This window comes from Lepidochelys kempii, chromosome 20 (genome assembly GCF_965140265.1).
Source record: "Lepidochelys kempii isolate rLepKem1 chromosome 20, rLepKem1.hap2, whole genome shotgun sequence".
Lineage (NCBI taxonomy): Eukaryota > Metazoa > Chordata > Testudines > Cheloniidae > Lepidochelys > Lepidochelys kempii.
The window spans coordinates 16012819-16028462 of NC_133275.1; the positions used below are offsets into that span (position 1 = coordinate 16012819).

The window sequence follows — 15644 nt, forward strand, 5'->3', positions numbered from 1 at the left end:
GACTCCAGCCCCACCCCGCACACAGCTGAGTCCTACTTCTACCCACAGGGCTCGAGGGGACGTGGCAAGAGGCGGAGATGGCCCCGTCCGGACTGAAGGCGGTGGTGCGCAAGAGTGAGTGCGGAGCCGGGGGGTCTGAGTGTGGAGCCGGTCGGGGGCAGGGTCTGGTTGGGTGTGGGTCTGGGGGGGCAGGGCCCAGTTGGGGAGCCCTGGGAGGGGTGCTCCTGGGTGTGTCTCACCCTCGGGGAGGATTAGGAGTCAGTCGGAGCAGAGAGCTCCCCCCCGCCTGCCTGTCACACACCAGGAAGGGGAGGAGGCTGTCTGCCCCACCCCCAAGGGCTGCCCCCTCCCATAGGAGCTGCATTTTGTGGGGGTGTCATCGTCGTCATCTCTTTCCATCAGGATGACTCCCACCAGGGCCAGTGCAAGGATATTTTGTGCACTAGGCGAAACTTCCACCTTGCACACTCCCCCCCCCCCCCCCCCGACAACCTCTGAAAACTAGTAAAGTTAGCATTATAAACAGCCTGTCAGAACGGGTAACGGCTGCGCGCAAGGAGAAAAATGACGTCATAGCCACTTCGTAACATAGTAAAGCAGTACACTTCTGCCCGGCCCCAACACAGAGCTGGCGTAGGCTATAGCTGTAATGTAGGAGAGATCAAGGTAAAGCCTTACACTTCAGAAGCCCAACCCACTTCTGTTACTTCAGAAGCCCAACCCACTGCTGAATCTCCAGCCCAGGCTGCAGTGGACGGGGCCTGTGGCTAAATCCAGACCACAGACCTGGGGTTTAAAAGACCCTTGCAAAGTGGATTCAGTTCTGATGTTCCATGGTTGCCCCCAGAACTGGGACAGAGCAAAAGTGGCCCACAGCTCAGGACGGCCGGTGGTGCTAATAACCCTTAGCTCTTCTCTTAGCTTTTCCTCACTAAATCGCACAATTAGGAGGGCCTGACATGTGACTTCTGAATACTTGGGGTGGGCCATACTGCCCTGGTTCAAGAGGGGTCTCTGAACAGGAATAGCAGGGGGCTGCGGGTCAGGAGTGAAGGGCATCTGAGAGCTGTGAGGGGGGGAACCCAGGACTGGAATAGCTGCGGGTCAGGAGTGAGGGGCACTGGTGGAGCTGGGAATGTGGGGGGTAAGCAAAGGGCTGGGATAGCAGGGGGCTGCAGTCAGGAGTGAGGGGCATCTGCAGAGCCGTGAGGCAGGGATCCCAGGACTGGAATAGCTGCAGGTCAGGAGTGAGGCAGAGCTGGTGGGGGACAGACCAGGGCTGGCATAGCAGGGGGCTGTGGACAGGAGTGAGGGGCACTGGCGGAGCTGGGAGTGGGTGGGAGCCAGGGCTGGGATAGCAAGGGCTCCAGTCAGTAGTGAGGGGCACTGGCACAGCTGGTGGGGGCAGTCCAGGGCTGGCGTGGGGAGGGGGGGGTGTAGCTGCAGTTCAGGGTCGAAATGCGTGGAGAAAGCAGGTTTGTGTCTGCCTTCGCCATGTCTAGATCCAGTCTGTGCTGCCAGCCCCTTACCGTGCACTCGAGCCCCACGTGCCCCAGTGAACGGGGCGTCCGCATGCTGCAGGTGTAAAGGACTGCAGGAAAGCAGCAGGGAGGCCAGCGCGTCCTGGTGCAGAATAGCCCCTGGAGCCTCATTAGGACCAAGCAGCCAAGTCCTGATGGGCTAGAGGTGGGGTAGGGAGAGGCATTGCTTGAGTTATGGGGGAAACATAGTGTGTTGGGCAGTGCACTCACGCACACCAGCTACCGGGAGTGGGAGTGAGAGTGAGAGCACAGGTCAGGGTCTCGGGGCTATTGCCCTACGGGGCCAGCCAGAATCAGGTGCTTCGTAGGGGTAAAACAAACAGATGTATTATGGTAGCACCCAGGAGTCCCAGTCATGGACCAAGGCCCCATTTTGCAAGGCGTTGTACATTATTCATTAGGTGTATTACAGTGGTGCCCAGGAGCGCCAGTCATCACCAACAAAAAGATGGTGCTTGGCCCGAAGAGCTGACTATCTAATTGCTTAGCTGGGCTGTGGAAGGTGCCCAGGAGACAGGCCAGCAGTTCCCTGAGTGGGGCATGCCTTGGAGGGGTTCTATGTGCAGGACTCAGAATTTGAAGTCTTTGTTGTGTTGCTGTCCCCCATACACAGTGAGGGTCCCTGGATCCCCTCCAGTCAAGAGGTGCTGGACAGGATCTGTTTTCTTCCTGCACGGGGCCAGATCCTTAGTTCAGCTGCGCTCGTATCCAGCCTGGCAGAAAGGAAGGGGGATCAGACCCATGGCCCATCTAGCCTGTCACCCCACCACGATCGCTGACTGGGGGCTCTGCTAGGAGCACAACACTATCTGGCCTGAAAGCAGCCTCTGAGCCACTTCCCCGAGGCGTCCTTCCACCAGCCAGTGGGTCCTGGCTCAGGGCACAGCCGTCCCGTCTGAGCCCCACCACTAATCCCCGTCTCTTTCCCTCGCAGAGATCCTCAGCGTTGTCCTCGTGAAGAAGGAAAGAGAATGGAAGGTAAGGAGGCCGAACCTGTTGCCCTGGTGTCCCCCTGGGGATATGCTGTATCCATATATCATGCTCCTCCCCCTCCAGCCTCTTGAGATTCATTAGGAACCTGAGCTTTTCCAGGCTGGATCAGATCCCTGCTCTGTCTAGCCCATCATCCGTCCCCAGCTAGGCTTGGGTATGTCTGCCTTCCCACCGCGCTGGATCAGACCCAGCTTGTCCAGCTAGCCCCATATCTCCCCCCCACACACACACCGGATCAGACCACTGGGACCAGTGAATCAGCCTGGGTGGGAGGAGGAGCAGGAGAGTGCCAAGCATGGGGCAGTATGCACCATTGGCCAGGCAGGTTATTGAGCCCCCGGCATGGACTGGGCCGGGGGATGTGGAGCAGCGGGTTAGGCCGGTGCGGCAGAGGGAGCATTTGGCACGGCAGGAAGGTGGTGGAGATGTTGAGCCAATGGCCTACAGGGCTTTCCTAGGGGAACACGGAGACTCCCCTCGTTCCATTTCTCTGTGCGCAGCACAACGTCAGGATGGGAATGGGGCCAGTAGGGGCTCCCTAGGAGGCTGCTTCCCCGGAGCTGGGCTTCATGTTCTTTGCCACGTGAGGCACAGACTGTCCCCCAGACCTCTCCGCAGTGCAATCCTGTGGGGATTGGATGGGCAGGTGCAGCAGGCGGAGAGAGGCGACCTCAGCTGAGACTCAAAGCGAAGGAGACTCGATGAGGCAGAGGCTCAGGGAGCAGGGGCTGTTGGGGAGGAGGCTCCTGCATCTGCAGCAGCAAGGTGAGTGGAGGGAGACCAGGGGCAGGGGGCGCTGGCAGAGCAGGGTGAAGCCCAGAACCCGCAGGGGCTGCCCGCGGAGGGAGCGCTGTAGGAGAGGACTGCGAGCTGGGGCCTGGGGCTTGGGACAGGGCAGCCAGGTTCTCACCTGTCACAATGGCTGGTCGAGGGGTCTGAACAGGTTCCAAACACCCTGCCAGGCTAGCTGGCGTGGCGAAGCTGCAGGTGCCCAGCATGGCGCCCGGGGAGGGAGGGGGCCCTGATGGTAGTTGCCTGGGATTGCTGCTCGGCCGGCTGTTCCCTGGGCACTGCTCAGAGCCCACTTAGTTCAGCAGCAAGGCAATGCCAGGCCCCATCTGTGGCCGGGCATGGACACTTCTGTGGCAGCGAGAGATATGACTGGGCCCTAAGGATGTCCCGGGCACATGGGGACAAGCCCTGCTCCAGGTGGGGAGGGAGCCCAGAGCCAGGGGGGTAAAAACCAGCCCACCTCCTGATGGCATCATGCTAGGCCCTGAGTCCCCAGGGGCTGGGCATGGGCTGGGCCATTTGAGCAGCAGGGAGGGGCCTCGGCAAGTGCTGACACACCCTTTCTTCCCCCTTTGCAGTCGGTGCAGGCTTTGATCAATGACTTCCAGGGCACCCCCACCTTCAACTACAAGGCAGTTCACGTCTTCTTCCTCAGCCGTGAGTATCGGGGGTCGGGGGATCCCCCAGCTGGGAGCCTGGACAGCGGCACACTGGAGCCTGGGGGTGGGGGAGACTCTCTCTGCCGGCAGGCCAGTGCGCAGCACCCTGATTATGCTCTGCCCTCCTGCAGGGGATGCAGTCCCAGCAGGCCAGACCGAATGAGGTCAGGCTTGACAAAGCCCTGGCTGAGATGATTTAACTGGGAATTGGTCCTGCTTCGAGCAGGGGGTTGGACTAGATGACCTTCTGGGGTCCCTTCCAACCCTGATATTCTATGATTCTATGACGCCACCTATCCCTTCCCCCCCTTCTCCCCCACGGGCCTGCCTCCAGCCAGCACGGCTCACAGACACCTGCAGCATGTGCCCAGAAAGGAGGCCTCTGGCTACCATTCCCAGCATGCATTGCTCCATCAGTCCCAACTCGGTGGGGGGATGGGACAGCACCAGAATACCCAGTGTGTCAGGGTCAGATCTGCTTCTCCCCATTACAGCGGCAGGGGGAGCCCAAGTCCCTGTTCCTCCTTGTGCATCATCCTATGTTGTACACTCTGGTCACTCAGCCCTGCCGGGGGGCTGAGAGCAGAGTGTGAGACAGGGGCTGCGTAGGAGAGATTGTGGCTCCCCCTCGCTGCTGATGCTGCAGAAGGCAAGAACCCGGCATGACTCTGGTTCAGGGGGGCTGGACTCATCGTTGACTCCTGTGTGGCCCTGCTGGCTCGCCCAGGTTCCCCACAGGCGTGCAGCACTACTGCCCCTGCTGTGCCCGGTCTGGCCCCGTCCGTGGGGGCTGGTGCTGTGCTGGGGGTCCTGAGCCCTGTGCCTGTCACTCCCACCCACTGCCTCTGCCTTGCAGCCTGTCCTGAGCCTCTGTTCAAGGAGCTGAGGAAGTCACGGATCACCAAGGTCATCAAAACCCTCAAGGAGATCAACATGGCCTTCCTGCCTTACGAGAGCTGGGTGAGGGGTGGCCGGGCTTTGGAGGAGCAGGTCCGCGCGGCGGATGGTGACATACGACACCCGACCCTTAGTGGTTCATGTGGCTTGGCGGGGGAACCTTTCCCTTCTAGGGCCCCGGGTTTGACGCCAGCACAGGGCAGCAGGGACTAGCTGGCTGCTCACACCCTGTGAGACCTGGAATCGCTGGCTTGCACCTGGTGGGGATGGTAGATGTATGGGGGAGGAGGGCCCTGCCTCCCTGGCTTTACCAGCTCTTACTGGTGGTTTATACTAGGCCTGCAAGACAGCCCGATACTCTACACGCCTGCCCTTTACCCAACCACCCCATCCCCTCCTTGTGTCATCAGTGGATTTCCCCCCTCCTGCCCCTGAGGGGCAGGACTGGGGTGTCAGCCCCATTGCATTGATGGGGAAACTGAGGCACAGAGAGACATGAGCCTGGTCTACATACAAAAGCTTTGTTGGTATGGGTTTGTTACGGGGACATGAGAGAAAAAATCCCCCTGTAACTGATGCAGCTGTGGTGGCAGAGCCCCTGGGTAGGTGCCGTTACGCTGGCAAAGCAGTCCTTTCGCCACTCTAGCTGATTTCATCTGGGGTACCGGTGCCAGCTGTGCCAAGAGAAGCTTTGGCTGGTAGAAGCTGAGTGTCCGTCAGGAGGCTATGCTGGCTCACCCGTCCCGTTGCGCCAGCAAACCCTTCATGGGCCGATACTATTTATTGGTGTCCAAGCACGTTTGTCCCCATGGCTCGTTCTGTTCGACCAGTGAAATAAGCGACAGCGGCAGACGCGCCTTGATGCCGGGTTTGCCCGTGGCTATGCTGGGGCTTTCGCCAGACGAGAAGCGTCGCCAAGCCCCTTCCCCCAACATTGAGGACACCTGGGAGTCTGCAGCCAAGTAAGGACCTGAACCTGGGGCATCTTCATCCCAGGCTGGTACATGAATCTCTGGCTCGCTATCCCTCTACCACAACAGGAGTGGCACTGGCAAAGGGATCTCTTCCTCACTAGGGGCTCGCTACAGCTCCACCAGGCTGGCCTGATCCAACAGCGCGTCTATGGGGCACAGCTGGCCTGGCTGCAAGCAGTTGGCACTGGGGTCTGATCTCTGCTCTCCCCTGTCCCCAAGGTGTACTCCCTGGACAGGCCATAGAGCTTCCACAACTGGTTCAGCCCCTACCGCTTTTTCGAAAAGAACAAGCAGATGGAGAATCTGGCAGAGCAGATTGCCACATTGTGTGAAACCCTGGAGGAGTATCCAGCCATCCACTACAGGAAGTGAGTGTGCCCAGGGGAAAGGGTACCCAGGTATCCCCTATAGGAAGTGAGTGTGCCATGGAGAAGTACCCAGCCATCCTCTACAGGAAGTGAGTGTGCCCAAAGGGCGAGGGTACCTGGTTACCTCCTACAGGAAGTGCATGTGCCCCTGGGGGAGGAGCTGTTTCTGACCCACAGGGTTTGTCTTTGCTGCAGGGACCATGAAGATAACTTCCACTTGGTGCACGCTGTGCTGGCCAAACTCAAGGCGTTCAAGGCATATGAGCCCAGCATGGGAGAGGTGAGCGAGCTGTGCTGGCCACGCCCTTGCCATGGGACAGAGCCGCGGGGGAGCACATGAGAAGTAGAAGGAGGGAGGAGTGATTTAGAACCTGCTCGGAGATCCTGGCGGGGGGAGGGGTGGGGTCTAGACACCCTTGGAGATCCTGAGGGGTTGGCAGAACAATAGCATTCCCTGTGTGGCTGGATTAATGGCCACAGCCCTTCTGGGCAAGTCACCTCCCCTATTTACCCCTCAGTTTCCACATCTGTAAAAGGGAGATAATGCTACCAATCTCGGGCAGGGGGGCCCCCTCTGGGATAGCTGGCTCCCATGGCACAGATGCTCTGTAACTCACAGCTGGCAGTACAGGCCTGCCTCCAGAGGGGAGCCTGGCACACACCTGGCTGCCCAAACCATCTACCCAGGGAAGAGACTGACAGCATGCTTGTTAACCACCGGAGCTACTTGCTGCAGCAGAGCTGGCTCCAGCCTGCAGCCCCAGTCTGATCTGGGCTATTCTCAGGAGCTGATAGCGGCACTGGGGAGGGAAAATCCTGCTCTGTGCACACCCTGCTGCTGTGACTCCCGTTGAGTCCCCCCAGGGATATTCCTGAGGCTCTTGCCAAGCCTCCCTGTCACAGGTGAAAGCACTATCCCCATGTTACACGGGGGAAACTGAGGCATGGAGCAGCATGCCAGGAGTAGGTGGCAGAGGCAGGAATAGGAATAGCCCAGATCAGGGGGACGGGGGCTCCCATTGCACTGCCAGGGGGAACTAGAGAGACCCCTGACCCCAGCGCCCGAGAGAACCTGTTGAGGGAGGAGCAGCAAGAACCTAAATTCGATCATTAACTGGGTGGGGTTCAGTGGGTTAGAGCGGATGGTTCTGGGAGCCAGGACTCCTGGGTTTTATGCTCAGCTCTGGGAGGGCAGTGGGGTCTAGTGGGATAGAGGGGGCCTGGGAGCCAGGACTCCTGGGTTTACCCCCAGCTCTGAGAGGGGTGGGAAGAGCAGGATCTCAGGATTTGATCGGGGAACTAGGACTCCTGGGGCCACGGACTCGTGTGCCTGGGCTGTGGGTGCGTCCCAGGGGTGCTAGGGCTGACCTGTCTGTCCCCGTGCAGGTGTGTACAAGGAGAACCTCACCAAGCTGATCCAGCATGCCAACATCCAGCAGCAGAGAGACATCATCCACAACATGCTGTTCCTGGGCATCTCTCTCACGCCTGGGGTAAGGGACTGGAGCCAGGGGCCAGCAGCTGTACTCATGCCAGGGGGCAGATCTGTGCTGCACAGGGGAGCCCAGGCCATCCTGGAGGTGCCGCCCTATGGCAGTGACCTACTCCCAGCACAGAGGTGGCCTCTGTCCCTGTACAGTGGGGTGACGCCCTCCCCATAGGAGGGTGACCCCGAGTTACTCCCCATCTGGGGTGACTTCTTCTGCCCTGGCAGAGGATACTGGGAGTCAGGACCTCAGATCGCCAGCGAGCTGGAGCTGGTGACCACTGCTTGGGGTGGCCATGCGGCGAATGAGGGGAAGCAGCTCTGTTCTCCCATCAGTCTCTCTCTCTCTCTCTCTCTCTCTCTCACTCAGTGATCCATTCTGTTTTCTCTGCCTCTCCCCTGCCAGCCTGGCTGGCGCGACTCAGGTAGGCCACGCTCTCCCTGTCTGCCCCCGTTCCCAGCCCGCACCTCCTCCCTGCTGCCTCTCACCCCCTCTCCCTTCCTCCCCCAGAGCAGGCAGCTGCGACCGAAGAGGAAAGCGCGGCTGGAGTCCAGCTACCAGCTCTCCCACTGGATCCCCATGCTCAAGGACATCATGGAGGTACCGGGCCATCTGCTTCCTGGCCTTGGGGACTGGGGTCACACCTGGCAGGCTGGGCCCAAGGGGGTGGTTTGGGGGCAGCCATGTGTAGAGCCCTGCATATCCGTGCCCCATTTCTGCGGATAGTGGATTGGCTGCAGATACAACCGTGCAGGGCTGTACTCCCCAGCAGCGCCTGGCCCGCGGCATCTGGCTCAGGCAGCCCGGGGGACGCAGGGCACTCGGGGCCGCCGGCCCACAGCCAGTGGCTAGGCAACACGTCGGAGTTGGGGCTGTCCGGCACCCACTCGCCCCACCGCGCGGCTTCCTGTCCAGCAGCTCGAGCAGCACCAGTGTCCCCACCAGCTCCTGAGCAGCAGGATTTGGGATTGGAGAGGGTGAGGCCCCGGCACCCCACCCCTCCACCCCACTGTGATGCAACATGCTCTGCTGCTGCCGTGTACACTCGTGACCCCCCAGGAGCGGCACGTGATGAGAAACCCCTTCCCCCCCCAGCCCCCACCCCCTCCACACTGCCCCTTCTCCTCAAGACCCCGCCCCCACACTGCCCCTTCTCGAGACCCCGCCCCCTCCAAGCTGCCCCTTCTCCTAGAGACCCTGCCCCCTCCACACTGCCTCTTCCCTGCAAGACCCCTTCCCCACCCTCGCTAGCTGCTGTCGGTGTGGATGCGGATACAGGTAAAAGGCGGCTTGTGGATCGCAGGCTGTTGCACATCCACATTTTTGTATCTGCGCAGGGCTCTAGCCATGTGAGGGGCTCATCAGCGAGTCCTCTCCTGCTGCCATCCTTAGGGGTCTTAAATCATAGACACGAGTGCAGGGGAGTTGTCTTACCCGGTGCTGAGATGCTGCCAGCTCTGGGGTGGGGTATGGGCAGTATATACAGGGGTTCCTCACCAGGGCTGAATTCTTCCTAAGGAGTGGCAGGCAGCTGTTAACAGCCGCCCAGCAGCGCTGCCCAAGAGTCTAGGGCAGGAGGTGATCAGTGTGTGGGGCTGGAAGTGCAGAGGATCCAGGCAGCACACTGTCGTGACTGGCACTGGAATCTGAATGGCTGGCAGGGTCCTTGGTCTAACCTCCAGTGAGGAGCAGCTGTGTGACGTTCATCTAAAGGATGAACTCCTGCAGCACAGTACTGGTCACTGACTGACCAGGGAGAGCACCCCCTGCAGAGCCCCCCGCCCACTCCCTGGGGTCATAGAGCACCCTCTGCTGACTCACTCGCACCTCCCAGCACCCAGTGGCTTTTCCTTAGAGGTCTCCTATCCAAGCACTGCCTGGGCCCAAACCTGCTTAGCTTGTGAAAGGTGACATGGTCACTCCTTCCCCCCACCCTTACTGGGGGCTGAGCCCCTCATCACCCAGTCCTGTGGGGCACTCCTCAAGGGGGTGGGGGGCACACTTAGTTGCCTTCAACCTACTGGCTTGGGGCTCCTCCAGGCCAAGAATTAACCCCCCGACCAGAGCTCCTGTCCCTGGCAGATCAGAGGTGGGAGGCTCCCAGGCCCCTGTTCCAGCATTGTGATGGTTCCTCCTGTGGGATTTTGGGGCAGGTAGTTGCAGTAACCTCAGTCCCATGCATAATCCAATCAGGGGCGCCCCCTTCTGTGCCAGCCACAGCTTGGCAGGCCTTAAGCTTCCCTGTACAAGTCAAAGCAGCGGACTAATGTAAAAGCCCCTATTATGTGGCATTAGGATGTATCATAGCCTGGGCCCCCTGCGTGGCTGGGACACACCTCATGGAGCAAGAGGCAGGGCCTGGATCTGCCCGCAGCAGGGAAGGGGCACTGAGGGCAGCCCCCTGCCTCCCCCACCCCAAGTGAGGGGCCCTGGATCCGGCTGCAGGAGGTCTCTGCCCTCCCCATAACGGTGGATGGGTAGGCAGGTCACAGCAGGGCACTGAGCAGCTGAGGGGGATGTGGAGAGTTGGGGGCATCACTGGAGGAGTCAGCGTGCTCTTTGCTGGCTCCCCATGCCCCACCCTGGAAAGTGGGCCCCAGGCTGCTCCCCCCCAGGGACTGTCAATCATTGAGTGAGGAGCCATCTCAGCCCCTCCGCCCCAATGGGGCCTGGCTTGGCCACCAGGTCAGAGGTTCCTGCTGCTTGGCCCCTGCTGATCTGTCCTCCCCTGCCAGGACATCCTTGAGGACAAACTGGACAAGAGTCTGTGGCCCTTCGTGTCAGACCCGGTCCCTACCACCAGCTCCCAGGCTGCTGTCAGGTAAGGCTGAGCCTGGCTGGGCTGTGGACAGCAGAGCCCTGACACACACACCCCAGGGTGTGGGAGCCTCTGTGCCTGGGAGTGCATGGCCAGGGCCCTGTCCTCTGCAGGGGAGGGGGTGCCCAAGAGCCTGGAGCCCTGGACCCCTCTTACCGTGTCCCCCACGCCCCAGCAGTCCCTCAACACACCAGGGTCCAGGATAGAGGAAAGGGACTGGACGAGCTTTAGACAGCACCCCCAGCCCAGGGCAGGTGCCACCCTCCCCTACTCCCTTCTGCCTCCCATCCTCCTCCAGGCCCTGCCCTTCCATGCGGCATTCCCTCAGCGAGCCCCTAGTATCCACACTGCCCCTCTCTCCCCCCAGCCCCCGCTTTGGGCAGTGCCCACCCCTACACCTGGCATTCCCTCAGCGAGCCCCTGGTATCCACACTGCCCCTCTCTCCCCCAGCTCCCGCTTCAGGCATTGGCACAAGAACAAGCCAGCGACTGAGTACCAGATGGGCCCGCGCCTCATCATCTACGTGCTGGGTGGGGTGTCCATGTCTGAGATGCGCTGCGCCTACGAATTGACCCCGGCCACCAGGGGCAAGTGGGAGGTGGTGATCGGTGAGTAGGGCGAGTCCTGGGGGGAAGGGTGGCTGGAATGCCCAGGTCAGGGACAGTTGGGACCCCCTGGGTGGGGGAGACCCTAAAACTGCCTGCCCAGCACCCACAGGGGGCCCATGCTACCCTCTGTCCTCCCGCACCCAGGGGTCTGGGAACAGATGTGCTTGTCCCACAAGGCCTGTATCTAGCCACCTGATCTCCTGGCCGCTGGCTCCCCAGGCCTCTCATTGCCCAGGGACCATGTGTGGGGGCCCAGTCAGACACCCCCAGTAACTCCCATAGGGATATGGCTCACCCCCTGCACACACCCCTCGAAGACCCAAGGGTGAGGAACACTGTCAGCGCGTGGATTCTTGCCTGGCTGTGCAGGGTACAGCAGCACGAGGGGTGCGGTGCCAGGCCACAGTGTAGGCATATTCCAATATTTGTGATTCTGTTCATAAGAAATTGTAAACCTGCAATATTGATTTATAATATTTATTAAATCTGCATTTATAATTCTTCTTTTTGACATAATTGTAAATCTGCAATATTGATTTACAATTCTGTATTAAAGCTTGCAAACCGTACCTTGCAAACCGCTCAATTGGCTTTGCTTTCTCTAAATTGATACTTTCTCTCACTTGTTATTAAGATGGACGCTTGGAAAACCAAACCGCTCATATTGACTCTGAATTGATACTTTCTCACTTGTTATTAAGATGGACGCTTGTAAAACTAAACGGCTTAATTGACTCTGCTTTCTCTGTATTGGCGCTTTCCATTGATTGTAATGGAGATTGACATGCTTTTTAACTAACTTCACTTTATGTTCAATTGGCTCTACTTTGCAAATGGATACTTTGTAATGGAGATTGACATGCTTGTTTGTAACACCCATGAAGAACCGCGAATTGGAGCGGCGCTCATAGAAATGTCACATAGAGACTCCCACCTTCTATAGTTTGGATCAGGAATGTTAAAAAAACGGGGAGTCTCAAATAAATAACACCTTTGTATAATAAAAGAAAGGCAATACCGAAGGAATGTCAAGAGACAGGGAGTCTCAAATAAAATAACAATACTCAGTGAAATGAGAAATGTGGTTTTTTTATTAAAGTAAGGAATGTATGTGAATGAATGGTGGGTTTTGAATAAACAGGGAAGTGCCAGCCTAGGAATTTAACATCGATTGGCCGAAGAAGACGCCAGGTGGAGACAACCAGAGAACCCCACCGGAGGGCAAACTGGGATCCACCCGACCAATTCAAAGGATGAAGAAAGCTGATGAGCACCTGACAGCCGTCCTGGAGCAGTCATGACTAACAATATGACAAAGCAAATTCCACGGACTGGCATAGGAAGAAATTCCTATAAAAATGGACACTAAGGACTGAGAACTTTGAGTCTCCAGTTCTGCCACTACCCTTCAGGAGCATCGGATGCGCATCTGACATGGACTCGGCTCCACTCTCGTGTACAGGTTACCTGGCCAGTACCCTGTCACGAGCAACCTCTAGGCTGGTAACTATAAACCCCTATGCAGAACTGGTATGAATGAATGAATGAATGAATATATAGATATATATATAATTAAGTAAGGAATAAGTAACGCTAGGACAGTGTGAGTTTTATATTTCTTTATTATATTTACAATAAATGTGGCATTTTGCCTTTTCCCTTTAATAAGATCCTGCTGGTTTTTATTTTATTGGTACAACAACAGGGGGTAGGAGAGAGTCCCTCCCCTCCTGCACTAGAGCAGGGTCCAGCTGCAAAAATGGGGGTGATGGTGATGCCAGCCTCATACCCGCGCCACTGTGCCGACCGCTGCCAACCACCTCTCTCTCCCCCAGGTTCCAGTCACATCCTGACCCCCAAGCGCTTCCTGGATGACATCCAAACCCTCAACCAGCTGGACCCCGAGGAGGCCTAGAGGCAGCCCCCTCCCCCCAGAGACTCTGCCCCCCACAGCTCCAGCTCGCTGTCCCCAGCTCCACCTCCTCTTCTCAACAAGGCACCTTCCCCCCTACTCCTGGCTGCGGTGTCAGTTCTTGGGGGGGGGGGGGGAATGACTCCTTGGCTGTTAGGGCAGAGGGCAGGCCAGGCTCCCTCCCTCTGGCACAGCCTCTAGGGCTGTCACCCTTTGTGCCCTGTGGCCACCCTGCCCCCGATGGGGTAGGGGCAGAGTCTGGCTCCATTATCTACCAGCTTCAGCCATTCCTACCTCCCCTGCCTGGGACCCAAAGCACAGCACCTCCCCCCCCCCTCCTGTCAGCCCTCCGCTAGTGATGCGGGGCACGCAGAGGCTGCTACCACCATCTGGCTTTGGGGCGGTTGTGACCCAGCCACTGAGCCCCAAGCTGTGTCTGTCCAGTCTGCAAAGGATTAAAGAGAACCCCCCTTCTGCCCCCATATCATCCCCATTCACCGCCTTGGGGTGCTGGCCCAGCCCTGGTCCCTGCACCCCTCTCATCACAGCCTGGCACCCTGGCCTCTTGGCCCTGTCCCCCAGTGGGGACCTCGGCTCCCGAAGGGGGGAGGGGTCCTAGCAGGAGTTGCAGTCAGAGTGCCCAAGTAAGTGGGGGTGGAGCCAGGACTGCGTAGGAGGCGCGTCCAGGGTTGGTCAGGAGCAGGTAGAGTGACCAGATGTCCCGATTTTATAGGGAGAGTCCTGATATTCGGAGCTTTTTCTTATCTAGGCTCTTATTACCCCCCACCCCTTGTCCCTATTTTTCACACTTGCTGTCTGGTCACCCTAGCAGCAGGGCAGAGCGGGCTCGCCACCTGATGGGCCTGGATCAAATGCCCCTGCCCAGTGCAGACACCTCCCCACTGCCTTTCCCTGGGTATCAGAGCCACGCCCTGGGCACCTGGAGCCCCAGCTCCATCTGAGGCAGCCAGCTCCAGCCCCCTTGGGTCTGATCAAGCCCTGAGCCAAGCCTCACCCCCTGAATCCCATGGGCCCTAGAGATCCTCTCCCTCTTGCCTGCCAGGCGGGCTGTGCTGGGGCAAGCGCTGGCAGGAGTGATCCCAGGTAAAGGCAGTGACCTCCTTTACTGGGAGTGACCTCCAGGGGGTGGGGGGCGCAGGGGGAGAGTTTGTTTGTTCGCAGCTCTGAGCCCCTGCCCCTCCCCCACCCATTATCACAAAGTCAGTGCTGGCCCTGCCCCCGGCTACTGCCCTGCTGGGCATGTGCCTGGGCCAATGAAGTGCATTGCCAAAGGCTGGCCGAGGTCTCTGCTGCTGTTCACAGGCAGGGGAAGGGAGGGCACAGGGCGGGGCAGGTGGCTGAGGGCCCAGGGAGCGGGATCTCCCCAACTCCCCCTCCAGCCCTGCTGCAGGTCCCAGGCGTCCTGGCTCCGAGTCACCAGGCCAGCGCTGCCTCCCCGCACCCGGGAGCAGGGTGGGGCAGTGGCTGCTCCTTTCACTGTTGGACCAGGGCCTGGGGGCAGCTCTGCTCTGGCCTGTGGTCGCCCCCTGCTGGTGCAGTGCTGGCTCACCCAGCCGTGCCCCAGAACCTCCACAGTTCCCTGTGTCCCCCTGCTCCTAGTGCCTTGTTCTGCCTCTGGTCCGTGTGCCAGGGGGACCAGGAGGGAGCCTCAGGAGTTCCCCCAAGCTAGCTATGGGATCCCCATCAAGTGTGGGGTTGGGACAGGCACTGAGCGAGCACCAGGGCCCAGCCCCCAGGCTGGCCCCACAGGGAACCATACCCACCCAGCCCCTGCCCCTCCCAGAATCAGCGCTGGAACCCAGCCCTCTGCGTCCCAGCCCCTGCTCTAACCACTAGCCCCTGCTTCCCGCTCAGATGTGGGACAGAACACCTGCCTCCTTGGTCCCCCTCTAGGGCTTGGCCTTTGCCCCAACCCCCACCTCCTCCATCCTCCTGTGCCTAGAGCTGCCCCAGGGTCCCGCCACCCCGGCTGCTGCTGGCCCCCAGCCCTTGGGGCCCTGGCTGGCACCTGCATTGTGTGAGCAGCTGTGTAGGCTCGTCCCACCAGCCAGGCCAGGGCTCCCCTCTGGCACCCTCTAGCCTGTGCCAACAGCTGGGGGTGCAGTGGCAGTGTCCCCACCCCCCTCCTTGTTGGAGGGTGAAAGGAGCCAAGGAGGGGCTGTGAGAGAGCCCCATTCTCCTACCCTTCCCGCACCCTGCTCCCCCGGCTCAGCTCGGAGACTCGTCCTGCCTCTGTAGTCACTGGGCATGGGGGTTAGCGCCCTCAGCAACCCCACCCCCACCAGCTGGAGACAGTGAGAGACCAGTGCCAGGTCAAGGACCTGCCCCAGGTCCCGGAGGAGTATTATGGGGGATCAGGGCCCAGAGCAGGGGTGACCGTGGTGGGGGATCAGACCCATCACTCATGAGGGTTGGGGTTGTCTAACTTCTCCTCTCAATCTGCTCGCAGGCTGTGACCCCTCCTGCCCTCTCCCAGCCCATCCCCTGCTCCCTTGGTGCCCAGGGGGCACTCAGCCAGCCACACATGGTCACGCACCCCATGAGGTGGGAAGGAGGCTTCAGGCCTGTGAGCT

The 15644-nt window shown here is 59.6% G+C and overlaps 1 protein-coding gene and 1 pseudogene across 2 annotated transcripts in view; one reads left to right on the top strand and one right to left on the bottom strand.

The window, feature by feature from the left end:
* Window positions 1-15644, bottom strand: part of LOC140900694 (gametocyte-specific factor 1-like) — a 610277-nt gene that overhangs the window by 460804 nt on the left and 133829 nt on the right. The window lies entirely within an intron of this gene.
* LOC140901027 (syntaxin-binding protein 2-like) lies at window positions 78-13053 on the top strand (annotated as a pseudogene).